The sequence below is a fragment of the Lissotriton vulgaris genome, chromosome 7 (genome assembly GCF_964263255.1).
Source record: "Lissotriton vulgaris chromosome 7, aLisVul1.2, whole genome shotgun sequence".
Classification (NCBI taxonomy): Eukaryota; Metazoa; Chordata; class Amphibia; order Caudata; family Salamandridae; genus Lissotriton; species Lissotriton vulgaris.
This window is the reverse complement of record NC_141695.1, coordinates 1039005705-1039029402: the sequence shown is the minus strand read 5'-3', so window position 1 is coordinate 1039029402 and position 23698 is coordinate 1039005705. Positions and strand designations below refer to the sequence as shown.

At 45.4% G+C, this 23698-nt stretch overlaps 1 protein-coding gene across 6 annotated transcripts in view; it reads right to left on the bottom strand.

The window, feature by feature from the left end:
• Window positions 1-23698, bottom strand: part of LOC147702888 (uncharacterized) — a 353529-nt gene that overhangs the window by 225452 nt on the left and 104379 nt on the right. For 5 of the 6 annotated variants that reach the window (XM_086931472.1, XM_086931470.1, XM_086931475.1 and 2 more), the window contains exon 1: window positions 4468-4488. The gene's annotated coding sequence lies outside the window, so the exon portion shown is untranslated. Of the gene's footprint in view, window positions 1-4467; window positions 4495-23698 lie in introns of those variants that run through there. The other variant, XM_086931471.1, reaches the window with a different exon arrangement.

The following is a 23698-nucleotide window of genomic DNA, read 5'->3' as shown; positions in this document are numbered from 1 at the left end:
ATTTATAATGGTTTTATAAAAGCTGATCGCAAAGAAACAAACAGGTCAGGCTTAAAAAGTAAGAGGCCCCATGCCATGAATGACAGTCCAGGTTTTTACGCAAAAAGCAATGTGCTGTTGGCTGAGGTGTGGGTGGATATGCCACACTTGCCATCGGGCACAATTGACAGGTCCTAAAATACCAGACAGACTCAAAACCCCAAATCCATAGACTTGATGGTTCTGTAGGCAGCTGCTGCGCTTGTCCTCCTCCCATAATCATCCCACACAACGAGAGCACCAAATGCTACCCGAGCTCTCTCCTCATATATTGTCCTTCCACCTGCCACCCATACAACAGCCTTAAAAAAAAAGCCCCTAAACCCATTTACCCCCTTCTTCAAAGAGCCAGTGCATGGATGCAGATTTAGGCTACTTATATTTCTGAAACGGGAAAAATGTGAAACTAGACCTGGTGTTCCCTGATTTGCATGTTATCACCCATTCTGGGGAAATCACTAATAATTCCTGTATTTTGTTTTGTATATACTACTGGCTGGAATAGCTAACTCTGGGATCCTCGCACCAAAATACAGGAACTCATAATAAGGCCTAGAAACCTTGTATGTAAGCTTTACTGAGCTTCAGAATTCTCTTCAAAAACAGTTACTTCATGCGCGGACTATTATTGTGTGGTGGAACGGAACCCAATCACTACTGCCACTGAATTGTCTTCAGCCCAGAGGGGCGGGGAATACACCATATTTACCAGGGATGAATGCAGAGTAAGGGAACCAAAAAACGTAAATATCGGAGGAGTTGGAGCATCAAGAGGCAAGTACGTGACAGGAAAGAAATAAAATGTGATAGGAGATGGTGTAAAGAGCTGGTCATGAAACAAGGATTAGGGCTCTCCTACTGGTTGGCCAGATGAAATCCTGCTGAAATTGACTGTACAATGACTATGTTAGACCGGGGCAAACTACATAGCCTGATCTGACGGCGCTCCTCTCCTCTCCCCCCTACTGCTGCGTATTACCCTTGTGTACTGGAAAATGGCCATACCATACACCGCCTCGACAACACCACATGCCCCTAACATACCTCTGCTGGAACTCCCCACAACAGTTGGAATTCTCACAATGAGACAACTGTGCTCATGGGTGTGGGGTGGGGTCATGATGGTTGGAACATTATTTGGGGATAACACCCTCTTGAATCACACAGATTTTACCCACGCTCAGGGCCACCGGACTCACTGTTTCTAACAAATGCTAGCATCACACAATTTATACAACACTGGGCACCTGATGGTGCAGATCCACCTATGCACGAATTTGTACAAGCAATGTATACAATGGGGAACGGTAGACACCCGATCAGATGGTTGTGCTGGGGACTCCATGCACATCTCACTAACCCCCTTACTTACTAAATGGGAAGAGGACTTGGGTCTAGAACTTCGGGATAAGGAATGGACCTTCCTGCTTGAATACCCTAAGAGAATCTCCCGAAATTCTCAATTCAAATGTATTCATATCGCCATATTACATTGGGCTTTTCTCATGCCACACAGACTTCATTCAATGTTCCCTGCTGTGTCCCCTGCGTGTCCCCGATGTCATGCCCAGGACGCTAATTTGCCACGTGTTATGGGCGTGCCTTGTGATATCTCCTATTGGGCACAAATTCAAACTGCGCTGATGGAACTGGCCGAGAGAGATACTTTGACAATCACGAGAATGCTGTATTCTGGGGCTGTTTCCACAACCCAAGGGCGCTAGAGTAATGACACAATTCGCAGTCTTAGTGCTATTTATTAGCTAAACGACTTGACTCTGCGCTGGAAGTTCTCAACTTCGCTCATCTGAGTGGAGGTGGGAAAAAACCTACAGCTATGGAGTGGGATGCATTATTGGAATCTTTTAAACCCCAAGAGACCAATGACACCGGACTTACTACCCCTGAATATACGGTACCGGATGACCCCCTGGAGTGACATTAGTCTCACACTTCATGATATATCTGAGTAGGAATCCCGATGTGGGATGACGGCTAAACTACACAACATCAATACTACCTGTACACCAGGAAACCATTGGGTTCATGGCTGCAACCACATACTATTACTACTCCTTTTGGATAGCACAGCAAGATGTATGCACACGGTGACAATGTATAGTTTAGGAGAGGTTCCCTTTAGTTTACAGTTCACATTACATGTATTTTAAGGACACAGTTCATGATGATGTGCTTCACATACTACACCATCAATTCTCCTTATAAGCACGGATATTATATAATACGTTGGTTGCTCCGGTGAAATGTTTCGATATATATGCTTCTTCTTTAAAATAAGAAGGTGTCTGCCATTTTTTTTCACATTGAAAATGCAATATAGTTTCTGTCTAAAACAAAATGAAACAGAGATTAGGGCAGGGTTCCTACTCACTTTCTACTGTTGGACGGGGCTCTTGCATAAACTTCTGTTAGCCCAGCCTGTGGGAAGGGTTAAGCGTGTGAATCCAGCGACGTAACAACTCATGACTGTGTACATTAAGCTTTAGATTCCATCTACACATCAAGCCTGGTTTGTGTGAGAAAAACATGCGCCGGTCCATGTCACACCTGTACCTACCACAACTGCAGTAGCGTCTGTCATTAACTGAAAGTGGTGAGACGGCAAATGGGTGAAAAAAGGTTTGTGCCGACTCGAGGAATATTAAAACTTGACATGCATGCAACAAACACTAACGAAATTGCTGAAATGTTTTACATTATCTTTTAAAGTTAAAATGTTTAACCAGTCCTTAATTTGTGCCTGCTTTTTCCGGTGCTCGGAACACCTGCACTTAATTCTTAACACCTGCACTCATTTTTGACAGTCCACCACATGGAGAAGCGGTTTCCCTATTTTCAAAAGAACACAGTAATATATGTAAAATAAACTAAAACGTGTCTAGGCCACTGTTACTGGCAACACTGGCAGAAGCAGTGGGCGTTGCAAGCTGCAGTGACTTCCTAAGTGCTACGTTGCGTCCTGGTACTTCTAGTTCTACAAATTAAGTACTGTGTTTATCTTGGTCAGCCATTTGCCGGTCGTTGATTTGGTTTACATTGAAAAAAAATCTATGAAAAATATACTCTTACCTGGCTGTACATCCTCCGGTCCAGGTGTTCTCCATACATCCAGTGCGAGCTCCAGCCACTCCCATAACCAGCATGAAAGAGGCACCAGGATTGGATGAAGCAAGCTGTCTTAGCGCTCACTAAGGCCCTGGAGGCCTGTGCTTGCTCTCCACCCCGCTGTGTAAGACAGCTCGGGTTGGAGAGGTGTGAAATGCGCATGTCTGTCAGGCAGTCACAAGACGGCAGGTGACGGCAGGTGAAAGTTTGAAACTAAGTGCCCACCACTCCGCCCTGCTGCTGCTACCCAGCAGCAATGGCCCTGCCCCACCCCAACACTCAGCTCGGGATGAAGTTGGGAAACTAAAATGGTAATAAATTCTTTATCACATCACCATTTTATTTTTCGTCTCTTTGCAGCATTTTTTTTAGTGGGGCGACGCTCCTCCGCCCTAATGAAGGAACCGCAGTTGCTGCTCAGGACTTTAAACAGAGCTCCGACTCCTTACCTCTCTCTTCAAACATCGGTCTCCTGCTGAGACAGTGTGAGGAACTACTCATTCCACTGGATCACTTTTGACACCAAAGTTAATAATCATGTAATAAAACTGTAACAAAGTAATACCTTTCAGAAGCCCACAAATGTTGCAATAGAGACAAACAAAAAGTAATCCAACTAAGCATGACAGTGTCCCCGAGTATGTTTACTTTATATCGCACAATGCAAAGGCCCTCAGATACACATCGTTTACTACTTCAGTGTTAAAAAGCTTAATTATATATGAGCAATGGCAAAATCTCATGTCGAAAACATAAATACCTAAATTAGACTCTTAAAAAAACCTTTTGAAGAAACGAGAACATAGCTATCGTTTGCAGATGAATAGGTCAAGTTAATAATGATGGTCTTCTTCAGCTGCGGTTGAACATCCTGCCTGACAGAGAACCAGGGCTGTAAATCTTGGGCAATTTATTTATGAAATTCCCTCATTACGCTATTTTGAACTTTTATATTACCATTAGTTCCTTTCATATTCTTAAATAAAAGTTTCACGCTATTACCAAAAGCAAACGAATCAAGATGCCACGCCCCTCACCTGGAAGTGCACTCGCCCATCCTTCCTCATATACATTGTCAATACAAAAAAATCCTGTTTATACCTACTTGCCAATCTTATCCTTGAGGTTTTGGTAAGTAACAACCCCTTAATAAAAAACAAATAAGTAACTGATGTTATTTTGCAATGTGTGTTTTTTCTTTAAGTGCTGTAACTTAAGGCATCGGTGGTGATTTTAAAACAGTATTTTGAAGCATGCAAGTATAAATCATCTAATTATAAACATTATGTAGACGGTACTTACTGGCTTGCCATCCAAACCAAGTGGACCCTAGAAGAAGCAAGAAGCCTTTAGTGACAGAAATTGAAATGTGTACATAGCACAGGGCCAAAAACACACAGTGGGTACAGGCATCATAACTAGGCAGTGGGTAAATAGAAATATTGCAAATAAAAGATGTTACGCAGGATGAAGGTTAAGAAGAAAAGGTTCATAGGTTAGTATTTAAATGTAGAAAAGAAAACTCTAGTAGCTTTGGTAGCTACCCTTGTAGAACAGAACAACTTCGGTACGGTTGCTTAACATCAGCTTTCAGTGGACAGTTGCAGGATAGAACATAGTTCACATAAAATACTATGAAGGTACAAAACAATACATTTGCAAACATTTCTAATACATGTTATAGTAATTTCTCAATACTATTTTTTGCACTGCATGAACATACACAGACACACACGAAACACGCACATACATATGAAAAATACTCACTTACAAGGGAGTCCAGAATGAATTAATGGAACCCATGCCACAAATGTTTCTTTCCTTGCAAACTGTTACACCTGTGTTTTTTTCTGCAGTTTGAACAGTATTGTGAATGGATCAATATTTCCCAGTGCAAAAGAGTAAGCCCATTGCCATTCATCAACCACACTTCTAAAGTTACTACAGCCAAAATAGACCAAAATAGCAGTAAATGTACTTCTGCTCAGAACTGGAGTAAGTCCAGTACCACACATGGCCAAACATTGGCGCTGCAACACTCTTCCATCGAAAATAATAGAGGTAAGGACTTAAAATAAACCCCAAGGGGCAGGGCTGTACTAGGAACCGAAAACGCCCCTGGCAAGCTGCCTAGCCAGCTCCGAGAGTGTGGGTTTGGGGTGCGGCTGAGCTGATTGCCAGGCCCGATTTCATCCGATCTTGTTACAGGGGGTGATATTACAGCTATGCTGGAAAACCTGCCCCTGGTAACAAAAATTGCCCCCAGGGGCCCAAAATGGACCCCTACTCTGGCGTCCCACCGGGGAAACGCCTGGAGCTCCCTATGGCCAGTTTGGCTCTGCCCAAAGGAGATATTGTTGAAGTAAATTAATTAAATAGGTAAAATATAAATACATTTAATCTAATGTTAAAAAATCATCTAAAAAAAAAAATCTTATTGCACCATGGTAATAACACTTTTTGAATCTAAAAAATGAATGCAGCATTAATTTTTACTAACATATAATTAAATCAATTTTAATTAAATACACCACTTTTAATTATTAATACATGATAAAAATATTTTTTTTACCTCAGTTTTTTTTATTTAAACTTCAGAAAAATAATTTTTACTTCATTGAAAATATTGAAGGTAATTACATTTAAATTAATTTAAAAGGCAGTAGCTTTTAAACTTCAGAAAAATAATTTTTACTTCATTGGAAATATTGAAGGTAATTACATTTAAATTAATTTAAAAGGAAGTAGCTTATTTTTTTACATCGTTCCACATTCAAAATAAACATAAAAAATGAATTTGCAATCATATTTAACATAAAAATATTTTTTGTAATTCTTTTTCCAAGTTTAGTAAACTTTTCACTATATTTTAGAATGGTGAGATCTCCAACACTGGGGTGGAAATCTCTCTTTGGACAATAACTAAAGACGGAAAGATCTTCTCTAACCAAACTCCGGTGAACAAGACTCTTACCCCCAGATGCATCAAGCACCCATTTTGTGATTCCTTATTAGCTAAAAATAAGGATTCGCTAATAAGGAATAGCAAAATGCTATGCATGAAGATCTTGCTTACAACATAGCGATTTCTTAAAATTCCTTAATTGCGACTCGCAAATTGCGAATCGAAATTAAGGAATACCTCCCCATTCATTCCTATGGGCCTAGAGGCCTAGAGGCCCATAGGAATGAAAGGGAAGACAATCTCAATTTGCGATTCTCAATTAGAGAATCGCAAATCGAGATTGTAATTTCAAGGGTGCCAGGGTGTCAAAAGGACACCCTGTTGCACCCCTGAAATCTGCATATGGGTACATCTTGCACACACACATGCCCTAAGGGCATGTTTGTGTGTAAAATGGAACTTTAGTGCATTTTTCAAAGTTTTTGCAAATTACCATGAAGTTCAACTTTATTGTAATTTGCGCCCCCTATTAGCGAAATCGCTAATTTTTTAACTTTAATGCATTGCATTTGAGGAATCTCAATTTGAGATTCCTTAAATGCAAGAGCAATTTAAGTAATCGCAATTTGGCGATTTCTTAAATTGCGATTTTTGCATTTGGGATGATGCATCCCAAATGCAAAAATACCGGTCGCAAAGGGGCAGATTCTGAGAATCTGCCCCTTTGTGAGCGGATTTAAGCTTGATGCATCTGGGCCTTAGTTCCATAAAGGTAACTTATCCATGAGCGCATATCAAATAAGGACCCTAAGAGAGAATTATATCCAGGACGCCCTCCACTCACATACTTCACAAAACAACAAGACGTGGTTATAAAAAACACATGACAACTTTAAACAATCCCTGCCAAATGGATAGCATGTCTTACTCCTTGGTGAGGCTATGCTTACTTATCTAGTCATGCCCACCCATATGTGTTAATCGTTATCAAAAACTCATCAACCACTCAGTTCAGGTCACAAACACATCAGCAAATGGTCTCCAAATGGGCTGACAAAGTATGATTAAAAATGTGAAGTGGGTCAGAAAGTGCATATCCGCGTGGGCTCCCCGTAATTGCCCCACTCACCTGACACATGACTCTACCATGTTTCACCAGGTCTGGGGGTTTACGTGAACTCCCCCCGGACCTGTTCCACTAATGAAACAGTCTTCAGTAGCGCCTATTACCTATTACATTACATTTCTCCCCAAACAGAATCTAAAATACAACACTACGGATGGCTTGCACATTTGAAACATAGAACAAAAGAACAGTCTCACATGAAATAGTCCTTCAGCCTACAGGAAGGGTTCAGGATTTCTTCTTAACCCCTTCCGTGCTCCCTCCCCAGTGCTGCCGTCGGCCAACGGCCGGCGCAGCCCCGCCCACTCTTTAGAATGTCCGCACCGCCTCCAGAGACACTGACAGGAGGCACCGACATGGAGCTCTCCGGGGGACTCGGGCTGGTCACCGGTACCTAAGGATTTAACATGTCTGTCACAGGACAGTCCATTTCGGAATCTACCCACTCGTCGTAATCGGGAGAGACCTCTCTACCAGGTGCAGGCTCCTTCACATCTAGAGGGACATCTCGGGAGGGATAAAGCCTCATGAAGAAGGACACATTCTTTGTGACTGTCTCCGTACCCCTCTGAGCACTGATTCGGGTGCCATTCAAATGGGTGATGATCCACGGCTCCTTCTCGTAAGGCAAACGGAAATTGCTGTTTGCAGCATGATTCTGCAGGAGAACCAGATCACCCACTTTCAAGTCATACGGCCGGGATCTCCGTCGCTGACTTGCCTGATCATTTTGATGTTGGCGCCATGCTTGAATTTAATTTTCCTTCAAAGACTCCGGACGCCACAGAGGATGATGCGGGATGGAGTCTGTAACCACACGACCCATGGAAAGGTGTCCTGGAGCCACTCCGTTCATGGAATGTGGCGTTTGTCGGTACACCCAGAGGAATGAAAAGATGGCTAGTTTCAAGGAGAGTTGGCGGTCATACGCAATGCGGATAACTTTATTGAGGGTGCGCATGAACCTCTCCACATGCTTGGGGCCACCTTGAGATTATCTTCTTGTGGGTAATGCCAAGAGATGACAGATAGTTGGCTATTTCTTGTCCCTGAAACAGAGGGCCATTGTAGGTCCTTAGTTCTTGAATAAGCCCATGAGTGGCCATCACTTTCTCCAATTTAGGAATGACCTCACTTGTACTCAACGACTGGAGTACTTCCACTTTGGGATATTTTGAGTGGTCATCGATCAGTACAAAGGTGTACCTCCCATCCGGGAGAGTCCCAAAATCCAAACTGGCTGAGGTTCAGGGATTACCGGAGCTGGTGAACAGCTTTTTCCTGTGGCGTGGCACCATTGACTGGATCTCACCGCCACTTCTACTTTTTCGTCCATCATGGGAAACCCCACTTTAGTCCGCAATCAATCAATCAATCAATCACTGCATTTCTAAAGCGCGCTACATACCCGTGAGGGGCTCAAGGTGCTGGGGGGGTGGGTGGGGCGCTACTGATGGAAGAGCCAGGTCTTGAGAAGTCTTCTGAAGGCTAGCAGGTCCTGAGTTTGTCGTAGGCTGTTAGGGAGAGCGTTCCAGGTCTTGGTGGCGAGGTAGGAGAAGGATCTGCCACCAGCGGTGGTTTTTCAGATACGAGGGACTGTGGCGAGGGCGAGGTTGGCTGAGCGGAGGCTTCGGGTGGGGATGTGGAAGCTGAATCAGTTGTTGAGGTATGTAGGTCCGGTTTTGTGTAGTGCTTTGTGTGCGTGGATGAGGAGTTTGAAGGTGATCCTCTTGTTGACGGGGAGCCAGTGCAGGCCTCTCAGGTGGGGTGTGGCTGCGTCGGGGGACGTCGAGGATCAGACTTGCCGAGGCATTCTGGATTTGTTGTAGTCGTCTCAAGAGCCTGGTTGTTGTTCCTGAGTAGAGGGAGTTCCCGTAGTCCAGTCTGCTGGTGATGAGGGCCTGGGTAACAGTTTTTCTCGTGTCGGGAGGGATCCACTTTAAGATCCTGCAGAGCATTCGGAGGGTGTTGAAGCAGGCTGCGGAGACGGCGTTGACTTACCTGGTCATGGAGAGGGTGGAGTCGAGGTTGACCCCCAGGTTGAGTGCGTGGTCTGTGGGTTCCGGTGCTGTGCCTAGCGATGTGGGCCACCAAGAGTCATCCCAGGCTGATGGGGTGGGTCAGAGAACGAGGACCTCCATCTTGTCTGAATTCAGCTTCAGTCTGCTGTCCTTCATCCAGTCGGCTACGGCCTTCATTCCTCTGTGGAGGTTGGCTTTGGCGGTGTGGGTGTCTTCAGTGAGGGATATGATCAGCTGGGTGTCGTCGGCGTAGGGAATGATGTTGAGGTTATGTTGTCATGCGACGTGGGCGAGCGGTGCCATGTAGATATTGAACAGCGTCGGGCTGAGGGAGGATCCTTGTGGTACGCCGCAGATGATCTCAGTGGTTTTCAAGCGGAAGGGTGGTAGGCGGACGCTCTGGGTTCTGCCGGAGAGGAAGGAAGTGGTCCAGGCTAGGGCCTTCTCTTGGATTCCGGCGTCATGGAGGCGTGCTGATAGAGTGCGGTGGCAGACTGTGTCAAAGGCAGCTGATAGGTCCACGAGGATGAGGGCGGCTGTTTCTCCTTTGTCCATCGGGATCCTGATGTCGTCAGTCGCGGCAATGAGGGTGGTCTCGGTGCTGTGGTTGCTGCGGAAACCGGATTGGGAAGGGTCCAGGATGTTGTAGTCTTCGTAACGGGTTAGCTGTTTGTTGACAATCTTCTCTATCACTTTTGCCGGGAACGGGAGCAGGGAGATGGGCCGGAATTTCTTGAGGTCCTTGGGGTCCGCCTTGGGCTTCTTCAGAAGGGCGTTGATCTCGGTGTGCTTCCAGATTTCGGGGAAGATTGCTGTCTCGAAGGAACTGTTTATTGTTTTCCGGAGGTGGGGCGCGATGGTTGTGCTTGCTTTGTTGAAGACGTGGTGAGGGCAGGGGTCGGATTGGGATCCGGAGTGGATGGAGTTCATGGTTTTGATGGTGTCTTCGTTGCTGATGTTGGTCCAGGCAGTCAGGCGGCTGGTGCGGGTAGTGGTCGCGGGGGTGGTGGACTCGGTTGTGGGTGCGGGGGTCTCGGAGTTGAAGCGGTCTTGGATGTCGGTGATTTTGCGGTGAAAGAAGGTGGCCAGGGAGTCGCACAGGTCCTGTGACGGTGGGATGTCGTTGGTGTTGGAGCTGGGGTTGGAGAGTTCTTTCATGATGCTGAAGAGCTCTTTGGTGTTTTGTGCGTTGTTGTCTAGGCGGTCCTCTTGGCGGTCCTCTTGGCGGTCCTGATGAGTTGGTGGTGTCTGCGGGTGGCGGTATTGTGGGCTGTGTGGCTGTCCGGTGTTCGGTCGTGGAGCCATTTCTTCTCCAGCTTCCAACAGGGTCTCTTGGAGATCCGGAGGTCTTTGGTGAACCAGGCGGCTTTCTTGTTGGTGTGGTTGGTTGTGGAGGTCTTGAGAGGGGCGAGGGTGTTGGCGCAGTCGTTGATCCACTGTTTGAGGTTGGTTGTGGTGGTGTCGGGGTCGGTGGGGTCGGCGGGTGGTCTCATGGCGAGGGTGGTAGTCAGTTGGTCCTTGGTGACCTTGCCCCAGCAGCGGCGTGGCAGCTGTTGGGTGCGGTGGTGTGTGGTGGGTTTCCTGAAGGTGAAGTGGACGCATCTGTGGTCGGTCCAGTAGGGTTTGGTGGTGTGGTTGAAGGAGACGTGGGGGCTTGTGGAGAAGATGGGGTCCAGCGTGTGTCCGGCAGCGTGGGTGGGTGTCATCATGAGCTGTTTGAGTCCGAGGGTGGCGAGGTTGGCGATCAGGGCGGTGGAGTTGGCGTCGTTGTTGTTCTCGAGGTTGAAGTTCAGGTCCCCGAGGACCATGTAGTCCGTGGCAGCTAGGGCGTGGGTGCTGACTAGGTCGGCGATGGTGTGGCTGAACTGTGGTCTTGGTCCAGGTGGTCTGTAGATGAGTGTTCCTTGGAGGGTCGTGTTAGGGTTGGTGTGGATCTGGAGTGCATGTGCTCGGCAGCAGTGAGGGTGTCGTCTGTGTTGGTCGAGACTCTGAGGGTGCCTTGTGGATGATGGCGATTCCCCCTCCAACTCCGTTGGTACGGTCTCTGCGGGTGATCTTGTAGCCCTGTGGGATGGCTATGGCGATATCTGGTGCCGAAGTGGCGTTCAGCCAGGTCTCCGTCAGGAAGGCCACATCGGGGGCGGTAGAGTCTAGGAGGTCCCAGAGTTCGATGGCGTGCTTGCGAGCGGAGCGGGTGTTGAGGATGATGCAGCGGAGGTGGTTGGGTTCTCTGGTTGGTGGGCTGGATGCTGGCGAGTCTGCAGTTCCGGCAGGTGAAGGGCCCTTGGGTGCGCTTCGGAGTGGCCCGGTAGCAGGGGTGGTCTCGTCCGGTGTTGAATGCGCGGAGGGTACTGGAGTCGTAGTGCAGTCTGGCATTACGGGGGGCGTGGGGTCCAGGGGTTCTGGCACTAGGCGCGGTCCTGACGCGGACGGGCGCAGACAGACTTGCCTTTGGCGCGTCTTTGCCTTGTCCTCAGGTGGGTTTTTGTTTTCACCATTCCCTGGTGCCCGGCATGCGCCAGTTGGATTATCTGTGTGGTTAGGTCTGAAGGGATCACAAGGCAATGTACTCGAGGTATGCACCCCGTGGAATCTTCATTTAGGTCGTGCCTGACGTAATATAGACTCTCCATGATTCGTTTGGCCTCGGTGGTGAGTACCTTCCACTCATTCCTCGCACTGTGCCACCAACCATGCTTCATGATTAGTATGGCTCACTGGAGACACTCATCTCATCTGGTTTCTTCCCCCAACACCTCCATGGACAACGGAATGAGGCATGACCTGGCAGTTATTACGTATATTTAACAAGGACCCCCTGAGTACATGGATCTTATGGTTCCTAGGTCAGGGAAAGTAATATATTTGAAAAACAACAACCTAGGCAACTAATATTTAAAACACAATAACAATAGCAATGAACAATTTACTACAGCTGGCTACAAAACATGGTATTTTATTAAGTAATTAAAAAAATTGACACATCAGTGACATAACACAATAATCAGGTTAAAATTTCACAGAACACATTTTTGTAAAAAAACCTTATATAAAAGTTAAATGCAAACACAAGTTAAAAATTATCTCTAGTAGATAGGTGGCACAATGAGTCTCTACGCGCGTTTCGGCGGCCAGCGCCTTCTTACTGAAGCAGCCACGCAAATTTCTATAAAATGAAAGTACATATAGAATACATAATTCTATATTTTTAAAATAACATGTTTATACAGATTAAAATTCTAACATCAAAGATTTTAACTTTTGCAGCCAGTTAGTACTTATTATAGTTATATTTCTTATTCTTCATCGTTATCATTATCATTTCCTTGCGGTATTCTGCCTAAGTCCATGGAGAATAAGTGGACCTGACAGCAATGGGTATATTTACAACAGGCACAACATTATCTCTAGGTTCACTGTTTCTCCAATTTTCGGAAAAACTCAATAATAAAGAGTCAATTTATAGCAGCTTTTATGTGGGCTTGCTATATATAATATTTAATGAGGAGACAGATGTCAAAATGTATTTATCTATAGTACTTACTAATAGGAGTTTTTGTGAAAATAATCGGATACAGTTTCAGCCTCTTGTTTGATTCCTATTAGTCAGATGTTGCAGGAGCTTTGGGAGGATAGATCATACTCGTTATTAACTTTTAGAGTCTTTTGGTTATCCTATATCTGGTTAAGATAGTTACATTAACATGTTTTCAACCATATTTACCTGATTAATTAGAAGTAAAAGAGTTGATTCCCGCCAGCCGGAGCCCTTTGTATATAATAACGCTGATTGATATCAAAAGTTGATTCCTTCCAAGGTATCTCTGGATCTCTATTTTATGGGGAGTATATAAACAAAAATGTGTATGTTTCCCTTATTCCTATAGTATTTTTTAGTTAAAGGCGATTCCTCTTAGGATATCATAACATACTGTGATATTCCTTTATCCGTACATGATCTAATCTTACCTATTGTCCGAGAACCTTAAAACACCATCTATACCTTTGGAATAGAAGACTCCATTATCTTGGGTAAGACTACTGACAGATTAGGTAATTCTTTTTTGGATCCTATCTTGAATCTATATAACAGAAATAGAAAATGTAGACCTAACTCCCGAATCTTTTTGTTTGGACTGATAGGAAGCTATCCAAAGCAGCTCTTCGTTATCAGATCATATCACAGATCGTAACCTGGGTCCAAGAGATTATACAACAAATCAAAAAAATACTACTAGCACCTGCTTCAAAAAACCAATAGGTAAGATTAGATCATGTACGGATAAAGGAATATCACAGTATGTTATGATATCCTAAGAGGAATCGCCTTTAACTAAAAAATACTATAGGAATAAAGGAAACATACACATTTTTGTTTATATACTCCCCATAAAATAGAGATCCAGAGATACCTTGGAAGGAATCAACTTTTGATATCAATCAGCGTTATTATATACAAAGGGCTCCGGCTGGCGGGAATCAACTCTCTTACTTCTAATTAATCAGGTAAATATGGTTGAAAACATGTTAATGTAACTATCTTAACCAGATATAGGATAACCAAAAGACTCTAAAAGTTAATAACGAGTATGATCTATCCTCCCAAAGCTCCTGCAACATCTGACTAATCGGAATCAAACAAGAGGCTGAAACTGTATCCGATTATTTTCACAAAAACTCCTATTAGTAAGTACTATAGATAAATACATTTTGACATCTGTCTCCTCATTAAATATTATATATAGCAAGCCCACATAGAAGCTGCTATAAATTGACTCTTTATTATTGAGTTTTTCCGAAAATTGGAGAAACAGTGAACCTAGAGATAATGTTGTGCCTGTTGTAAATATACCCATTGCTGTCAGGTCCACTTATTCTCCATGGACTTAGGCAGAATACCGCAAGGAAATGATAATGATAACAATGAAGAATAAGAAATATAACTATAATAAGTACTAACTGGCTGCAAAAGTTAAAATCTTTGATGTTAGAATTTTAATCTGTATAAACATGTTATTTTCAAAATATATAATTATGTATTCTATATGTACTTTCATTTTATAGAAATTTGCGTGGCTGCTCCAGGAAGAAGGCGCTGGCCGCCGAAACGCGCGTAGAGACTCATTGTGCCACCTATCTACTAGAGATAATTTTTAACTTGTGTTTGCATTTAACTTTTATATAAGGTTTTTTTACAAAAATGTGTTCTGTGAAATTTTAACCTGATTATTGTGTTATGTCACTGATTTGTCAATTTTTTTAATTACTTGATAAAATACCATGTTTTGTAGCCAGCTGTAGTAAATTGTTCATTTCTATTGTTATTGTGTTTTAAATATTAGTTGCCTAGGTTGTTGTTTTTCAAATATATGACCTGGCAGTTATGCACCTTACATATTCTTCCGTGTCTTTGGTGCCATCCTCCTCTGCGGGGGTAGCCACCCGGGGGTGATGGGATAGGTAGGCAGCTGGGTTCTGAGCTCCTGCATGGTACTCAACACAGCAATTGTACACCTGCAGCTTCAGCATCCATTTTTCTATTCGTGGGAGCGGTTTGGAAGCGGTGCCTGCGAACAGGGAGAGAAGTGGCTTGTGGTCGGTTACCACAATAAATGGATGTCCATATACGTATAAGTGGATGTGGCGAAATCCCCAGTGGAGGACTATGGCTTCCTTTTCTATCTGGGAATATTGCTGCTCTAAGTCTGTCAAAGACCGACTGGAAAAGCCACTGGTGCCCAATCGTCTTCTGCACAACTCTGCTGCAGCAGGACAGCTTCAAGACCCTTTGGACCAGCATCAACAGCAACCATGGTAAACTTCCATGGGTCAACGAAAGCCAAGGTTGTGTTGGCGGACAGAGCATCCTTAATAGCTTGAAATGCAGTATCATGTTCCTGACCCCATGTCCAGGGGACGGAGCCTTTGGTGAGCTCCCTGAGAGGCTGGGTGAGGGTGGTGATATCTCGCATAAATCGGCCACAGTAGTTAACCATGCTGAGGAAGCTTCTCCCCTCGGTGACACTGGTGGGATCAAGGGCCATTTCTATGTTGCGCACCTTGTCTAGAGTTACCCCCGAAGCCGAAATACGTAGACAAAGAATTGGAGCTGGTGTTTGAGGAATTGGCCCTCGTCTCGATGACGGGTGAGACCAGACTCATGGATCCTCTGAAGCACTTGGGTCAGCCTGCTGTTGTGCTCTGCGATGGTTTTGGTGTAAATGAGAATGTCATCACTGACGTTCACCACTCCCGTAAGATCCATCAGCAAATCATGAATCACATTCTGAAATACCTCCGCTGAGCTTGACACCCCAAAGTTCAGGTGAGTGTACCTCCTCAGGCCTACGTGTGTGGAAAAAATTGTGATGTACCAGGACTCTTTGTCCAGCACCAGCTGATGCTATCCAAAACGAAGGTCAAGCTTTGAGAACCAGCACGCTCCGCTCAATTCCCCAATGAGATCATCGATTGTGGAGGTGAGGTTCCTTTCCATTTTTATTGCGGCATTGGGTAGTCTAATGTCGACAGAGATCTGCACCTCCCCCGGTTGTTTTGGCTTTCAAGTGACAACAATGGGGGACACCCATGGGGTGGGCCCCATCACCTTCTCTATGATTCCAGAAGACTCCAGTTTGGATAGTTCTTTTTCAACTAACGGCCATAGGTGGAAGGTTAGGCGTCTGTGGCATAATGCTACTGGCTGAACAGTGGGATCGATATGCAGGTGTACTTCTTTCCCTCTTAGTCTCCCCATCCCGTCAAAGACGGCCGGAAACTCAGCTAAGATGTGTCGAATCGTCTCCTGGTGAATCCCAAAAGCAAATGTCACAGCTCCCAGATCCACTGCAGCACAGCATCCTAGCAGCATGCCCTGCCCATCTTCTGCTACGTATATTTGTGATTTTATTGAGTTGGAGCCTTTAATTTTCCTCGCATTAACAGGGGTTGGTCTTGTCTGTACGTGAAGACTTTGATAGCCATGGCACTCAATGGTGGAGTTGGTCTCATCACCTTGTAGAGTTCTGCGGACATTAAATTAATGGTAGGCCCCCATGTCTACAACAGCTGTGACATCCTGCTCTCCCACTCGCACTTGACATTGCGGAAGCCGGCATGACGTTTAGGTCGCTGTGACTATCATGTAGGCTGTGTGGACTGTTTGTTCTTCTCCGTCATCCATAAAACTGTTCCCACCACGCACTTCGGGGATGAGGTTAACTGCAGGCCTGGGTCTTCGATTCTTCTGCAAGCGGCACACTCGTTCGAAGTGGTTCATCTTCCCACACCATGCACACCTTTTCCCACGTGTTCGACATTCTGTTGCATTGTGGGGGCTTCCTCCGCAGTAACCGAAAACTCGAGGCCTTCCCCTGTTCCTTCCGGCTTGATGTGGTGGATGGACGTGTCACTACTGCATTGACTGACTCGACCTTCACTGGTGTTTGTAGGGCTGCTTCCATGTGGGCTGCCCTCGCCCGCAACAGTTATTTAGTCCTCCCTAGGGTTAGGATGTCGGCTAGGGGCTTCCCAGATTCCTCCAGTATTCGCTCTCTGAATTTTACAGCGGTGCAGCCTTGTACAATTTGACCCCTTTTCTCTTCCACTTCATCATTGAAACAACAGGAGCTTGCTAAGTCCTTGAGGCGAGCATGAAACATGTCAATGGACTTATCTGCCTGTTTTCGTGCCTGACAGAATACAAAACGTTCGTAGTCTTGATTTGCCTTGGGTTCAAAGTGTGCTGACAGGGCCCCAATTAGCCTGAGATGTGTTTTGTGGGTCGGCTCATTCAATGACTTGGCAAATCTGTAAATGTCTTTCCCCCTAGATGTAGGAGCATGGCCTTCTTTTGTCGTTGAGCACTTGTGTGGCTTCAAAGAATAATAGCAGCCGCTCCACCCATTCCTTCCATTTGGGCGCCTGTGCAGAAGATGGGCCCTCCACCAGGAATTGTTCAATGGGGGGTATCGTGGCCATTGTGCTGCTTTTCTTAGAGAGCTCCTCCCAGCAACACTAGGGGCGTCACATGGCCCAGATGGTGTGTGTTCCTCCTCACTGCTGGCTGTGCGCAATGACCACCCTCCAGTGTGCTGCTGACAGTCTCAGGCTCGTGGCAGCACCTCATTTTGCCCTGAATGCTGTCCATAGACCCTGTGCCACTTGTGCTGGCTCACCTCTGTGAGGGTACCGGGGAGGGTTCCAGGGAATTGACACCGCTGGGCGCAGCACCACCAACGTTCAGCCCCAATCAGAATCAGGCACACAATGAGGAACTGGTGCTCTCCTTCACGTGCTCCGTGGCACGAGCACTGCGTGCCTTCCCTCAGCATTGGCGGCTGCCACAGAGCAGACGTCGGAATCGTCCGCCCACCCTCGTCGCCAATGTTGTGTGTTTATCGCGCAGCCGGTGCCGTACAATACAGAGCCTCGGGGTCGCGCTGTGGAACAACAGGCTGGCCGCACGCAGGCCGAACAAATTACACAGAGTCAGTTGTGGTTTCTAACTGAGCTCCGCGTATTCACGCCTCTGGCGTCACATCCGCTTCGGATCCCCTTTATTGCCCCAGACACATGACACGCGACTCTACCATCATTCGCCAGGTCTCAGGGTTTACATGAACTGTCCCAGGACCTGTTGCACTAATGAAACAGTCTTCAGTCGCGCCTATTACCTCATAGGGCCAACATTACAACCCTCTCCAGCTCCTATGGTTAACTGCAGCAAACACACCAGGGCATTCAGGGGAGAGAGACAAGAAAAAGGAGAGGAGAGAGGGGCGAGAGACAGAAAGGAGAGAGAGGTCAAGTTAAAAAGGAAGGGTGGCAAGAGAATCTCGTGCCACCCTTCCATTCTTACTCTACCTCTCTCTCATTTCTGTGATGAGAAAGAGCGAGAGAAGGGAGGAAGGGAGCTGGGCTTGTTTGAATGTTTGTTTAACCAGAGCTACTTATGATTCGCAGCCCGGCCCTGCTGATCAGATTCACCATTGAGTTATCTTGGATTTTTTAACCCCTTTGATGCTTGTGACGAAGTCAGCTCGTCATGAGGCATAGTGGAGCTGTGCTCACGACGAGCTGAGCTTGTCATAACAGCTGTGGAACGCCCACGCGGGGCTGATTCCACTCCTGTGCGGGGCGTTCCATTGAGTGGGCGGAGTCATTACGAGCTCAGCTCGTCATGAGCACAGCTCCACTGTGCAGCACGACGAGCTGAGCTCGTCACGAGCACTGCGGCGCTGCGCGCGGTCCCCTCCCCCCCGCACAGTGGGGGAATTAGCCCCACGTGGAAGGGGTTAAATGATTTTTCAAGCTGTTATTATAGTGATACTTGTGTGGGTTTCTAATTTAAAACGAAAGTCAGTTACAATGCCTGTTATGGAAGCAACACCAGCCCCGCCCCCAACAGTACTCGCTGGCTTGAGATTGGCCAATCACGATCCAGTCCTAACCTATGGCTGCAGAACATTTGGCATCACACATGTCTAAATGCTTCAGCTATTTGCTTTCATTGCTTCCTGTCTGAGTAAGTTCACTCAGTTAAGAGTCCTTCAGATAGTAATAATGTGTGTTAAACAGGGTTAGCGGTTCATATGTTTCCGTGGGAGCTGAAGCAGGCGCAGCCCGGAATGACTTCTCCTTGCAGTGTAATAAGCAGCGAAAGATTTTAATGACGCACTATAAATCTCCCGATCATATAAAGGCCGTGCATGTACTCAGTATTCCAGACCCATAAATATAATGAGAAGGGGAATAAAAAAGTAAAGTACAAACTGCGTATTTCATACAAAACTACTTGAATCGAAAGGCACCGTTTATAGACGAAAGTCGTTTTTAAACAGCAACGCATTAATGTGACAGGGCATTGATCACATTTTAAATTAGTACCGGCTTAAAATAAAGGGTTAGTTGGTGGGGTAAGCAGTTCCGCTGGCGTGTTACTGTTTTAGATTTGTATCCTCACCTTTACTTTCGGGGCCAGTATTGTGTCTTCATGTATCTCTACTTTCGAGTAGGGTTGCTTCCTGGCCAGTTTTTTTTTACAGGCATGACCAGCATTTTAATGTCCTAATCATTAGGAAAATTACCTAAAGCCGGTCCCAGACATTAGGAAAATTACCTATAGCCAGTATTTTTCCTCTTATCAGTACATACAGTGAATACAAGAAGAAAGCCCCTTTAAAAAGTATTCTAGAGCTGCCTTAATGGCCCTGACTGACTGATTAAAGTAAACAACGACAGAAAGACCATGTTACAAATTGAAACAGATGATTTTATTTAAAGTTCGGTTGAAGTTAGATGTCTGGGCCTCTGTAGATACTCAAAAGGTAAACAAATGGCTGGTATTTTTCCCTGAGAAAGGGTTTCTAGGCCAGCATTTTGTATGCGATTACCTCCTCTTCGGTAGTGCCTGCTCCACGTTATATTGTAAATGCTTGATCCCTTTGGTCAGAGAACAATATTTTGATAGTAAAGTATCTTTATTTCAGAATGCTATGATATTGTTAAGAGTAATAATAGCAAGAGCAACATCAAGACTGGCTCACTGGCAACCTTTACAACTTGCACACTCCATCGGGAGGTCTCTTGATGTGCATACGGTAAATAAGGGCCTAATTCTAGAAATCGGTGGACGGGTTACGCTGTCACAAACGGGACGGATGTACCATCCACCGTATTACAAGTGCCATCATGTCCAATGGTACTTGTAATACAGCGGCCAGGATTTCCGCTACGTTTGTGACAGATTCCCCCGTCCACCGAACTCTAACTCAGGCTCAAAGTTTCCTTAGAATAGAGATGTCTACAGAGCCTTTTTAAAGTCTGTCAATTACTTGAGCCGATCAAGCTTGAAGACGTTCTAAAGCATAGATCCAGCAATGAACGGGCTCAGGGGCGGCTCTAGGCTCATGGCGGCCCTGGGCAGGGAGCGTATATAGGGGGCCCCAGAAGAGGGGGTCCGGGCGGGGCGGAGTGCGGAGGCCAGGGAAGAGGAGGGGGTCAGGGTGTTTGGAAGTGGAACAGAGCCGGAGGCCGCCAAATCCCTGCTAGGGGCCACCACGCAAATATGTATCCATCCTCAGAGGATTATTATATTATGGATATATATTGGCGTGGTGGCCCCTGGGGTTTGGTGGCCCTATGCAGGTGCACAGCTTGCACATGCCTAAGGCCGCCCCTGACGGGCTGGACCCACTTTAGAGACAAGTTAAACAAATAGGGTAGCAAGAAAGCAGAGATCGGAACGTCTGCGGTTCCTGGTTGGTGGGTAAGGGTGGATAGTTTGGTGGGGTAACTCTGCATGAGAACGATATGTCATTGAAAAAAGAGGCAGCCCAGTTTGAAGATAATTCTTTCCTTTATTTTCCTTGACGGTAAGCCAATTTAATTTGCTTTTATCAGTGGTAATATGGTCTCTCGTAGACAACTCAAAGTAAAGGCGTAAGCTCTGTTTTGGGCCTGTAGAAGCCTGTAGAGCTGATACTGCGAGGCATTAAAATATTCGAATCAAGAGCTGATGAGAGCTCCCTTCACCGATACCCTATGTTTATGGTATTCACTTCGGTGATGTCTCTGATGTGAAAAGTGGTGGTTGGTGCACTGTAAGTTCTTAAGATCCTTATTGGTATGTGTCAACAGGCGAGGGTACAAGAAGGTCAATTATTTTTAAGAAAGGCCATATTTATTATGGCTCCCCATAGGTGGTCCACAAGATCCGTCTGTGTGATAGATTCATGACAGGGGGGATACACAAAATAAAATTGTGCATGGATAGACTTTAGCAAAGGGGCGTTTTCCACCTCTGGTTTCCAAGGAGCAGCAAAGACAACTTGTCTGACTCTGTGGGAAATAACCCAGCCACTGCTAAGTACCCAAGTGAAATCCTTAAAGTGTTCATGTGAGCAGGTGATTTCGTTTTTTTCCACTACTTCTAGTGCTAAACATAATCCCATCTAGTTAAAAGGTTTACATTATAAAATACAATGCCCTGTACAAATGTTTCGAACAAGTCCTTTCAGCTCTGTGAGCAAAAAGTTTCTTTAAAAAAGCACGGATTTCTATGTTTGAACAGTTCAAGCACTTTTCCAATTGCATTCAGAGTTGAATAGAAACGAATTTGTCATCGTGATCTAAGGCAACCTAAGGTGCACCTGCAAAAGATTCATTGCACTGAGGAGGCCTCACTTCTTTTCTATGGACGTGGTTGTTCAATGACTGAAGGTACCCGGCAATGTTGCAAATGTACACAGGGTACATTTATCTTAAGCGGTCAATGGCCGAGGGAGCAGGAGAGAGAAAATATTGCGGGTGTGATCCGTTGTAACTAACAAGTGGCTGTCAAATCTCCTAAAAACCACAAACATGCAATCTAAAAATAAACTAGGAATTCCAATACACACAAAGTTATAGACTAAAAAAATTGGCCAAAAGCCATTCTGTGTCTGTATAAAAGGGAAGCCATTGATTCACTTGTCACTTCTAGAGGGACACTTGGCATAGTTAAGAGAATGAACCCTTACAGTTATAGCTGATCTCCAAAGTAGATGTTTCAAGAGGGGACAAATGGAGCAGGGAATGGATTCAGCGATCACTCTATGACCGGTCGGTTACCAAACTTTAAGGACCAATAACTCATGAATGGCTGGTTGCAGTCATCATATTTGGGTAAAGGGGAACTCAGGAACCACACGTTCACTGGACCTATTGGTAAGCACTTACAACAAGGTATTTGGGATTTGGGGTCCAAGTCTAAATACAGCTGTGAAAGGGGATGTCTTCGGAACAGAAGCCGTACAAAGCAATTACGAAAGGTTCCAGTACAGTAGCAACCATCTTCAGCCAGTGGAGCACAACCCAGATATCTTGTATAAAAAAGGAAGCAGCCCTACGCCTCCCTTGGGTTGTTACAGGGGTGATAAAAGCTATCAAGAAGTGAAGGAGATACAGGGACATTAAGGGACAATACAGACCAGGTTTTGAATGTCTCATGTGTGTTACCAACAGTTGCATGCTCAGATAGGCATTTTGTTCAATCACAGTCAGCTGGGTGTGAAGGTATTCATGGCATCGGGGTGACTCCCTTCCTTCGGCAATCCTAGATTCAGGTCTTGGGTCAGCTGAAAGTAGCCTTTTCCCTCAAAGTTAGAGCTTCCCACCATACCTCCCTGGACAGTTCAGAAACTTATCTCCCAGAACAGAGCACACCTCTAGTATGTGTTTCTAGGCTTATGGAAAAGCAGAACATTGGAATGCCCAGAACCTGGTATGGTGCCTTCTCTAGCTCTTTCAGGTTGGAGAACCTTGCTCTCAAGCTTCAGTTCTTACCCGTAGCAAAGGCCAATGAAATAGACCTTCTATTTTCAAAAATCATACCTTTCACCTGTGCAGTGCTGGGGAAACCTCCTGTGAAGTAGCTACATTGCAGGTAAGAGTCATTCATCAAATATACAACAGTTTGTAGATTCAATGAGGGATAGGCCAGACCATCCAGTGAGAGTCAACCCTCCTCACAGATAGGTCCCATCTAACCACATAGTTGAAGACCAAAGTTGGCCTTAGGAATGTGGATATGGACCCTCACAACTCTGATATAGCTTTGTGATTGGTCTGAGCGCCGTGGTTCGGCGCTCAGACACACAGTGGGACCTGTACATGTTTCTCACCAGGATGTGCATTACAGCCTGGTGGGGAACATGCAAAGTATGCATAACTGTTTGGCTGGCCCAAGACGGCCGGCCAAAGTCATGTGCACTTAAGTGCCCCCCTCTCCTCCCCTAGCTGGTTGTTACACAGCCAAGCCTTGCCCCGCACCGTAAACCGGGAAAATAAAATGATAAGTGTTATTATCATTTTTTTATTTTATCCACTGCTAAAAATGCAGTGGGGTGATGCTCTTTCGCCTTAGCAGAGGAACCACTGCTGATATACTGAGTCGGTCAGTAGGCACATCTCTCTGTGCAGTACAGGTTAAAGGCTAATTTGGGTCTATGTTCCAAATTCATGACAATCCAAGGAGTTTTTATTATATTGTGCTGTGTGACTACAGCCTGTAAAGTGCCTCTAAAGAAAAAAGATTGAATGGTAATGTATGAAAGTCAGAATTGACTAGTTTGCACTTCGTATTGCCTAATGGTCTCAATTTCTCAGATGGCAAATAGCGCATGGTAGCCTGACCCAGGAAAACCTGGCCTCCTGTGAAAAAACATGAGGCACTAGACCACGTTTATCCAGTTAAAAGCGCAGAGGTTTACTAGAGTTGCAGTAGGACACTTTTGGCAATTATAAAAGACAAGGGTTCTAAAGGTGGACAATGTGTGCCCTGAAGCAAATCTTAAATTGAATCAATGCAGAAATATGTGCCTAGTGTAAAATGGGCGGTGTCAGATGCACATATCTCTCTTGAGTAACCCGAGGAGAAGATGAATCTTGTAGGATTTCTGCAACCTGCATTTTAGGCATATTAGGCGTAACAAAGCTCGT